This window comes from Empidonax traillii, unplaced genomic scaffold (assembly GCF_003031625.1).
Source record: "Empidonax traillii isolate 1590-97213 ecotype Southwest subspecies unplaced genomic scaffold, ASM303162v1 scaffold2523:size32565, whole genome shotgun sequence".
NCBI classification, from domain to species: Eukaryota; Metazoa; Chordata; class Aves; order Passeriformes; family Tyrannidae; genus Empidonax; species Empidonax traillii.
Window position 1 is genome coordinate 19,182 of NW_020957716.1, and position 10,351 is coordinate 29,532.

The 10,351-nt window shown below is 49.2% G+C and overlaps 1 long non-coding RNA gene across 1 annotated transcript in view; it reads right to left on the bottom strand.

The window, feature by feature from the left end:
* Positions 1 to 10,221, bottom strand: part of LOC114072009 — an 11,607-nt gene extending 1,386 nt beyond the window's left edge. The window contains exons 1-2 of the long non-coding RNA XR_003574117.1: positions 9,989 to 10,221; positions 1,036 to 1,103 (exon numbers count right to left, since the gene is read on the bottom strand). This is a non-coding gene — a long non-coding RNA (uncharacterized LOC114072009). The remainder of the gene's footprint in view (positions 1 to 1,035; positions 1,104 to 9,988) is intronic.
* Positions 10,222 to 10,351: the final 130 nt, after the last annotated feature.

Below are 10,351 nucleotides of genomic sequence, written 5' to 3' on the forward strand. Positions count from 1 at the left end.
GGGTCCCTCCCAAGCCAGGATATTCCCTGATTCTGTGACCTCAGGCTTCTCCCAGTGATGTCTCAAGAGCCTCACACAGCAAGGCTGTTGGGAACATCCACACACCAGCACTTCAGCTGGTCATGAACAGCCACAGCCAGAGCTGCACAGACACACCTTGGATGGAGAGAACCAGAATTCTGAATATTTTTAACGATTCAGCCAAAGGTAAAATCCTGCAGGTGGCCCTCTGTGCTAAATGATCATAAGGTGAGGACAGCCCTTGGAAGTGATGAGATAAAAGTGACACCCTGAGGCACCAGTCCAAGTGATTCCAGCGGGGATGTGCTACTGGATTGCAGAAGGCTCTGAGGAGATTCCCTCCAGCACACCAGCCTGGACAACAGGAAGAATTTCTTCATGGAAAGGGCTGGGCTTAAAGGTCCCTTCCCTCCCAAAACATTCCATGATTCTACGATAAAAATGCTGCTCTGGGAATACTTCAGCAAAACAGTGGTTTTAAGAAAGAACTCCCTCAGTTTGTAACGGGAATTAAGGACATGCTGGCCTAATCCAGAAATGTCCTTCAGCCCTGTGTTGCCCCAGGACAGGAGGGTAAGGGGATGGCATGAAAACATGCAGGATTTTAACAACCACAGCCTCTCTGCCAGAGAGCCATCCTGCACAAACCAGCCCACGCTTCTCTCCTGAGTCACACCAGCACTGTAGGGCCATTTTTAATTCTTTTTAAGGCAAAAGGTGCTCTGTCTGTTGTCACCATTCGTTTCAATAGTTGTCCACAAACTTCAGATATTGCCATAGAGGAGAAATGTGAATGTTCCTTAAAGAAGGAGCTTCTCAAAACCTCGGAGTGAATGACCTCCCTGGCAGGTGTGTGACCCACCTTCTGCATCCTCCTCCTGCCCAGCTGCCAGGAGCACTCTGGATCTCTTTCCCTGGGCGAGGCAATGCCTCGAGGAACAAGAGGTGAACGATCTGCTCCAACTGTCACAGCGAAAGAACAAACGACATTATGTCTTCAAAGCTCCTACTTACTCATTTCCATGAACAGCTGCCTCTTCTCTGCCATGGTCCTCCTCCTCTTCCCACTCTCCTCAATCATCCTGGAGACAGAAATGGCAAGCGCTGTTTGTGTCAGAATTGCTCATGCTAAGTTTGAGAAACTCAGGGCAGCATTAATACAGACACAGAAATACCACCCGTGGAACTCCTCTGTGTTCAAAGGGGGGTTTGTTTGCAAAACATGGAGCAAGCCCAGCCCAAAAGGTGATCTGGGGGCCTTTGGGGTTCGGGAGGAGAAAGCGCATCCCACTCCTTCCCTGGGCTGCCAGAGGTCCGGGACAGCCCTGCTCCCTGCAGGATCACAGGCTCGCTGAGGCTGCAGAAAACCTCCCAGGATTTGGGGGGGGATGTTGGGGTTGGGGGGCTCTTGTCTTTAAAGAAAACTTGTAAAAATTCATTTCACTTTGAAACCCAGTAATGCCTGAGCTCAAATCATACTTGTCAGGGAAGCAAAGGACTTAAACATAATTGAGTTGGAAATAAAAACATGTACGTTGGTGGCACAGGCCTCCCTTCCTCAGGAAAACTTTATAGAAGTGACAGCAACAGAGAGGAATTTGTACCCCAAGGGAAGAGAGCAGGAGGACAATTCAGCACCTCTCATGGCACTATACAGTCCTAAAAGGTGCTGAATTTCAGTAAACTCCAGTGGAAAAAAAAGCAAGTTAATTCAGTTATCAGCGTAAAATCTAATTTATAATTTACTTAATTACTAAATTATTCTCCTGTTACCAGATTCACCAACTCATGGCTTAAAACTTAGGTTTAAACCAGTGGCTTAAAAACCATTAAATATGGTTTTTAAGTGTCTAAGATCCAAGGACCAAAGGAAAGCATCTCAGTGGCATTTGTTGAGGAGATGTTAAAAGTTTCTTCTCCTTTTCAGGTTCCCAAAATAAATTCGGTTTATTAAGTTAATGAACATATTCAAAGAGAGTATCTCAGCCAAGGTTTCTCCCCAGGAACTCACCTGTCCCTCACTGCAGGCAGGAGCAGGAGGTTCAGTGTCCTGGACACCGGGACTCTGTCCCTGAGATTCATCTTGTTCGAGCTCCAGGTACCCTCATACACTGCCCCAGGCTTCAGAATCTTTGGAGTATTTCTCTTTATTTCCCCATCACATAAAAATTATGCAGGTCACCTGGAAGCCCACCAGGTACTGTCCCTGAAATCCCCTTTATTCCCACCACACCCCTTTAAATTCCACAGCGAGGGACTCCAAGGGGCAGAAATCCTCTTGGAGGACTGGATGAAATCACGTGAAATAGTGATTTCATGTTTCAAACTGGTTTTAGGAGAGGTTATTTTACCAACACACAAGGGACAATAACACTTGAATCTCCTGCCAACACCAGGAAAAAACAAGATAACACGAGATCTCCCTCTCCCTGGGCTTTACATGTCCCTCATCCCTCCCTTTCCCTGCAGACACCTCAGTCACACAGTTATCAAATCCCAGAATGGTTTGGCTGGGAAGGGACCTTAAAGATCATCCCCTTCCACCCCTGCCATGGGCAGGGACACTCCCACCAGCCCAGGCTGCTCCAAGCCCCGTCCAACCTGGCCTGGGACACTTCCAGGGATGCAGGGACAGCCACAGCTCCTCTGGGTATCCTGGCACAGAGAGGCCCCTGCAGGGCTCAGGGTGGGAGTCTCAGGGGTCATTCAGGGTGCAAGGGCACCTCACAGAGCCCTGTCACACAGAATTTGGGTTCAACAGGTCAGACTGACCAGGATAACACTCCTAAAATTCCAGAGGAGCCAGTGTTCTCCACAGGGAAAACGAGTGAGTGATCTGTTCATGCTGCCCTTGAAACGAAACCTGACTGAGGGACCTGCTTTGTCCATCATCCCAGAATCATTTGGGTGGGAAAAGCCCTCCCAGCCCGTGGATCCCCCCTGTGCCCCATCCCCACCCTGTCCCCCAGCCCAGAGCACTGAGTGCCACGGCCAGGCCTGCCTGGGACACCTCCAGGGCTGGGCACTCCAAACCTCCCTGGGCAGCCCCTGCCAGGGCTGGACAGCCCTTTCCAGGATGGAATTGTTCCCAATATCCAACCTGAGCCTCATTCTGGGCAACCCTAGGCCATTTCCCCTTATCCTGTCACTTGTCCCCTGGGAGAAGAGACCAAATCCCACGTCATTAGCAGATACTTGGAAATGGCCTATGAAATCTATCAGAATAATTGACAAACCTGGTTTTAATTCCTGAACAAGGAGACACAGAAGGATCCCTCGGGGATGACGCTGGGAAGAGGCACGATGGAAAGTCCTTCTCAAGTTCCAAACAGGAATGAACCAAACCCACAGTAACTGCAGCTATGTTTAGGATACAAATTACAGAGCTGGGCTCATGGCACAGGGAGGGGAAGCAGCAGCTGGTCCTGCACTGGTTGGGTTGGATGTTTTGGAGTGGGGAACAGGTCTGGGGTTTTGGTGGGGGATTTTTTGGGTGGTTGTGCCGTGTAGTTTTTTAAACACTGGTGGCACAACGGGTGAGAAAAGTGCCAAGAAACACACACAGACTGGAACGTGGCAGCCAAGAGCTCCTGGGGTGGCTGCTCACATTCCATGGGCACACGGGGGGAAACCCCCTCAAATACAGCATCAGGGAACCACCGGATCCCAGAGTGGTTTGAGTGGAAAGGCACCTTAAATCCCATCCCATTCCACCCCCTGCCGTGGGCAGGGACACCTTCCACCAGCCCAGGGTGCTCCAAGCCCCGTCCAGCCTGGCCTGGGACACTTCCAGCGACCGGGAGATCAATATTCAGCTTAGAGCACCCCAAGATGTCACACCTTAGAGGGGAGTGTGTTTGATGAAAACCTCCACAATCCTGCCATTTCCCTTTATCCATTCCCCTTGCTCCCCCTGCCTCAGGAGCAACACAAGCAACTCTGACACAGTCAACAGAAAACCTAATTTACAAATTCCACGCCGGTTAAATGTGGAAACTCCTACACTCAGCCACCACCTCAAATGGAACTGCAGCATGAAAACTTTTCTGATCTCTCTCGTTCAAAATTTTTTTTTCTTTTCTTGTTTATATTCCACTCTTCTGTTGCAGGGATCTCCCTTTTCCTTACCTTTAAAGGCTCCCTGCCCCCCCCACCACGTTCCTGCAGATCCCAGCCAGGTGCTCCCAGGATTCAGGCCAATACTACAGGACCTTTCTTAGCAGGTTTCGCTCTTCTTGGAGCTCATCAGCTGTAGGTAACGGCCCGAGGGAGCAGCTTTGGCTCCTCCAGCTCAGCCTCTCCACTCCTGCCCAACTGCTCCTATTTTGGACCTCCTGCTCCTCGAGGAGCTTTGTTGTTTGGCTTTCACACCTGCGATTCCAGGGGCTTCCTCACTGCTTCTAAATGACTCCAGTTTACTCATTAAGTCACTTAATTGGCCAAAGATTTTTTTTTTCTTACGGTCAATTTTATTTTATTTCCACCTTTAGGATACACTCCAAAGGAGACTCTGACCTTTAGGATTTGATAATCATCTCCAGACAGTGGTTTGCACTGAAACTCAGCCTCATCAGCCAAAGAAAACGGGAACAGAAAAAGAAAAAAAAAAAAAAAGTTAATTTACAAATTATTAAATCTGAGTTTTTGTTCAGAGTCTTGATGTTGAATTTTAGTAGCAGAAATGATATTTAACTGTTGCTGCAGGAGGATAAAACTGTGCTCATACCTGTTTATGCTCAGAAATGACTCTTGGGGGCACAGGTTGATCACACATGGAAGGAAGTTCAGAGACATTCTGCCATTTTTCTGATTCGGAGGAACAGATATTCCTCATGGCTCAAGGAAAAGCTCTCATTCCCTCTTAAAAATATAATTGGGATGAAGATCTTGAATAAAAACTCAGGGTGTACCAGTACTAGCAGAAGAAGTTACTCTCTTCCATCTGGTTTGGGCTTCAACTCACATTTCATTTGAATAGTTTAAAATAATTCCTGAACTGTAATAAATATTTTGTTGAAGTGCAAAATTAAATGTATTTAATATGTAAAAGTGTTTACATTTAGTCATCTTAGATTTCAGTAAAAATATGAAATATTTTTACTTTTCTTTCCTAATTTGAACAAAGACTCCCCCCAAAAGACTGCTTTCATTCCCTCATCTCCCTCTGTGGATGCTCTTACTCATTTCTTTGCTCTTCAAGCTCACGGTTCATATTCCAATCTCCCTTTTCTCAGCAGTCAAACATTAATAGAACTGATTAAAACCACTTCTTTGTTCCCCTAAGCCTCTTCCTACGGGGAAAAACTGATCTACACGTGATTCCAGGGGGACACATCTAACCCTGGGAGGGGAAAAGAGAAACCTTTTATATACATTCAAGTGGCCTGGCAACATCTTCTTTTAAAGGCTTTTTAAACTATTTCTGGTAATTTTTCCAGTTTAACTTCCAATTTCCAACTCTGTTCCCACCACGGCAGGGATAAGTAACTAAACTAGAACCGACTGTGCACAAAAGTAGGAAAAGCACTTTAAAATGTTATTTTTGGGTGTCCAGCAAGTACAGGAGCATCTCTGGGAACCAACATGCACCTTCCAGCAGCAGCTGCCCCAAGTCCTGAAGGACCAGATCTCTCATGGATGTTTTTACGGGCTCTAGACTCAAATGTGAGACCTTCACAAGCCAAAACTCACTTCAGCCTAGAAGGGTGTGAGTGAAAAACCCACTTGGCCAAGAGCCAGGGAGTGAATTATAACTCCTCAGTGATTATAACTTTGCAGTGAAATTCTACCCAAATCAAAGGTTCCTTTTTTTTTTACCCCCACAAATACAGTGGATCCAAAGCTGTTTTGGAAGATTCTGCCAAACCTGCCCAAACGACACAGCAAACCTCATTAAATGTGAACAGGCGATGAAGTAGTTTAGGGAAAAAAAATGAGTACTAAAAAATAAAGCTTTCCCTTTTCCATGCCTTGCCATTCCTGTTGGAGCTGTAGGGTTGTCCAAGGCGTGAGATGCCATCGGGTTTGTTCCTGCAGGACCTTCTGGCTCTGCAATCCCTGACAGGAGGGGGGATGTCCCCAGTTCCCAGGGAATGAGGGACAGGAGGAGAGGGAACGGCCTCCAGCTGTGCCAGGGGAGGGGCAGGGGGGACAGCAGGAGGAATTTGTCCCTGGAAAGGGTGGTCAGGCCCTGGCAGGGGCTGCCCAGGGAGGTTTGGAGTGCCCAGCCCTGGAGGTGTCCCAGGCAGGCCTGGCCGTGGCACTCAGAGCTCTGGGCTGGGGCACAGGGTGGGCATCGGGTGGGACAGGGTGGGCTCGATTTCAGAGCTCTTTGCCAACCTCATTCTGTGATTCCATGAAAACATCCTGGCCTAAGCCCTAGGATGAGCCCAGCAACCTCACGTGCCCACATGGCCAGAAATTGATAAAGGTTTTACTGGATGCAAGTTAAGCAAAGATGGAAAAAGTAACAACACTAACTGTGGGTTTCTTTGAAAACTTTCCAAAGCTTTCAACACTACTTTAAAAAGAAGCTCCAGGTTCCCTCAGGACAAAATAAAACAAATTCAAGTCCAGTAGAGTTCCAGACCACCTGCATTTCTGTCACCTCAGGTCTGCAAGTGCCAGTTCAGGGCCCAGAACAGAGAGAAATCCCAGCCCTGAGGAACTCACGGGTCAGGCAGTGACGAGGGTGACGGTGGCACTGGAGGTTCCTGCTCCAGGTGTCATTTGAGCTACCCAGCACTACATATTCACTTCCAGTCCCCAGGAATCGCTCAGCCCGGGGGCCCAGCAGATCTGCAGGCTCTGAAGGACAACAGTCTGTGTTTAAACACGGTTTTGCACAGTCAGATCTGTTCCCCAGCAAACCACAGAGAGGGGGGCAGAGAGTTCAGCACACTCAGTGCCCACAACGCTAAAATGCTTTACTTGAGTAACCAGAGAGCCAAACACTCTTGTTTCACTGTACTGCCCCACAGCCTGAGCAGTAGGAGTGGGTTTTTACAGTCTGTCTGTTGGAGGATGAAGTTCATGTCTGTATGTGGGATTTACCATGAGCCTGCAAACAGGAGCAAATCCAGCACCCAAAACTGTTTCCTTAGAATAAAGCAGTGCTACTGTTAGATAAGGTAAATGAAACATTACACCAGGATTTTCAAGGAGTAGGAAGTTGGAAATATCCTAATTAAGAGCTGTGCTTCCCAAAATGCACCTGGCAAACCCTTCCCAGCCACTGTACCGCGCAGGGGCCCAGCAACACTTACAGAGCACAGCAGAGAGCTCTAAAGCTGCCTCTTCAGCCAAATGGAATATTAATTATTAGGAGATGTTCTGAGTTCCATTTCTGCCCTTTTCCCTGCTGACCTGGACTGGGAGATGCAGCAGGTGACAAACACACAGCTGCAAAGTTCACCCAGTGCTCCCCTGGCACAGCTGCAGGGATGGGAAATCCCAGTCACTCCAGTCCAGGGGCAGCGAGAAACACCTGGAAACACGAGCCACTTTCCTCACCACCACTGAGCCAGGGATAAAAGAGCTTGCTCGGTTTTAATTCCTTCATTTCATCTCCCAGATTAACTTAAAAGGTAAAAGGAAAAACGAAGTAAGCCAGAAGTAAAACTTCAATTGATGGCACAGGCCATTGCTCCTGTAAAACTAAGAGTGTTTCTCCCTTAGCTTTGCCATTTTCAGTTCTAAACAATAAATTAAATTAGGGCCTCAGCTCCCTCCCTGGTTGCTTTATGCCAGAACACCCGCTTTGCTCCCCCACCTCTTAAATCACAGAATCATTTAGGTTGGAAAAGACCTCCACCATCAGCAAGTCCATCTTTTGACCTAAATGAAGTTAAAAGCTGCACTAATGAAGACTGAAAAATACCTCACCCTTGCAGTCAATCAGTAACCACTTAGAATTATTATAATTTTAAGTGGTTTTGAACCACAGACCATCCTTTATATATCCAGTCTTTTTTAAATTCAGTGATGAATTGGCCCCTGCCATCATAATTCCCTTTGTTTCCAAAGAGATACACCTGGCCAAATAAAACTCCACCACAGATATCACATTATAAGGTCTCCTACCTTTTTTTCCAGATCTAGGCTGCCTAAAAGTCTTCACTGGCATAAGCCTTTTAATAAACACTAAACCAAACAAGAGACAACAAAACCGTGATTTCTTTTCCCTGGTACCAAGGGGGAAATAATTAACTTAATAAAAACCTTATGAGTTCAGATCCTTATCAGCAGAATCACCTAAAGCTCACCCAGGGCAGCCCCCCCAGCCAGGCCAAGCGTGGAACCCCCAGTGGTTACTGCACCAACCCATCCCCAAGGCGCCGCTTCCCACTGCAAGACTTGATTTTCTCCCCCTTCCCAAACTGTCCCCGAGTGCACAACGTGCAGTAAACAACAGACAACCAGGGCTGCACTGCTGGGGGCCGTGGGATTACCCCGGGGGGAAATGAAGCCTCCCTCACACAGCACGAGCCCCTCTGTCCTTGTGTTAGGCCTTCTTCCTAAACCCTCCGCACCATCCACCACCTCCTAACACTGGATTACTGCTGGAACACCGGGCCCTGCCACAAACCAGAGGCCTGACTGCGTCAGCTGCAACACAGCCAGCAAGTTCTAAACAACCCACAGCCCGAGAAAGCGGCAGCCTGCTCCAAAAAAACAGGGAGCTTGGGACAACAGTGGCATGGCTTCTGCACTCAGCAGCACAGAGCCAGCAGTGAACAGCGAGGGGGTGCCCCCTGGCACTTCCAGGGGGTCCTGGGTGTGCCCCCTGGCAAGGGGGATCCTGGAAAAAGCAGGAACAAACTCCAGCAGGCTGGACTGGGGAGCTGCTGCCTTGCGACTGGCCAAGACACCCCAGCAGCAGATTTGGGATGGATTAAAGCAGAGGACAAGACAAGAAGCCTGGGTATTATAATGGGAACGAGGAGGAGCCCAAAGGGAATTTAACAGGAACACGTGGTCAAGGAAAAGGCCTCACCCAGACACCTCTGGAGCAGCATCCTGGGCAGATGGAAGCACAGCAAGGATCTAGGGGTCAGAGGAAACTGGAACTGAAACTTTTTTAACTGGTTCAGGCACGTGGAATGGTTTGTCACACCAGACAGAGCACAGAATGATCAAAGGTTGGGGTGGGATGGGACCCTAAAGCTCATCCAGTCCCACCCCCTGCCCTGGGCAGGGACACCTCCCACCAGCCCAGGTTGTTCCAAGCCCCGTCCAACCTGGCCTGGGACACTTCCAGGGATCCAGGGGCAGCCACAGCTTCTCTGGGCAGCCTGTGCCAGCATCAGCCACAGAGTTTGAGGAACCAGAGTAACCAAAGAAACTGAAAGTACAGAGCACAGTTAAAGGGCAGCAACACCCAACTACTGCCCAACCTGCAGGAACTCCGATTCTGTCCCCCCTGTGACTTCAAGCAGCATAGAAACAATTCCCACAGTATCCCTGTGCCACCCTGCCCATTCCCTGTGGCTCAGCAGCCCCCGGGGAAGGAGACAGCACTACACTGGGGCTCTAGGCATGGTGAGGCCCTGGCACAGGCTGCCCAGAGGAGCTGTGGCTGCCCCTGGAGCCCTGGAAGTGTCCAAGGCCAGGTTGGACAGGGTTTGGAGCAACCTGGGCTGGTGGGAGGTGTCCCTGCCCATGGCAGCAAGAGGAATTAAATGTTCTTTAAAGTCCCTTCCTACCCAAACCATTCCATAATTGGATTCACCTTCCCCAGCCAAGGGCTGTGTCGCACCACGATGCCATTCTGTGGGAATTTTAAGTAGAGGAGTGTATCTATCTTTTCCATGTCCAATACATGATGTAAAATGCAGAAATCACTGCTCCAGGTCACAGGTTCATCATAAAAGAAACATTCAGGACCAGTTCCGGGAGCGTAAGAAACAGGCACCTGAAAAGAGCATTTGTGCTCCATCCCACAGTCAGTCCCAACAGATCCCGGTACCTGAATCACACGGACGAGCCTCTCAGGGCAACTCCCACTTTCCTGGGCTCGGGTCCTTCTCCAAACATGTAATCGACAACCTAAAAAAGCGGGAAAAAGGAAGTTTATTGTTTTGTCCTCCAAGCAAGCAGCGGTTTTCCAAAGAAAAATTACATGCCCCGTATTCTGCAGACACAACGCGGCGCTGCTTTTGCCCTGGTGGTGTCCCCCGTTAGTCGCGAAGCGCTGCAGCCGCTCACGGCGTGTCCGCCGCTGATCCCAAGCGCTGCAGCCGCTCACGGCTGTCCCAGCAGCCGCTGTTCCGGAGCAGAGCGCAGCCCGGCCCGGCCCAGCCCCGCTGCCCGCACTGCCCGGGGCCGCTGC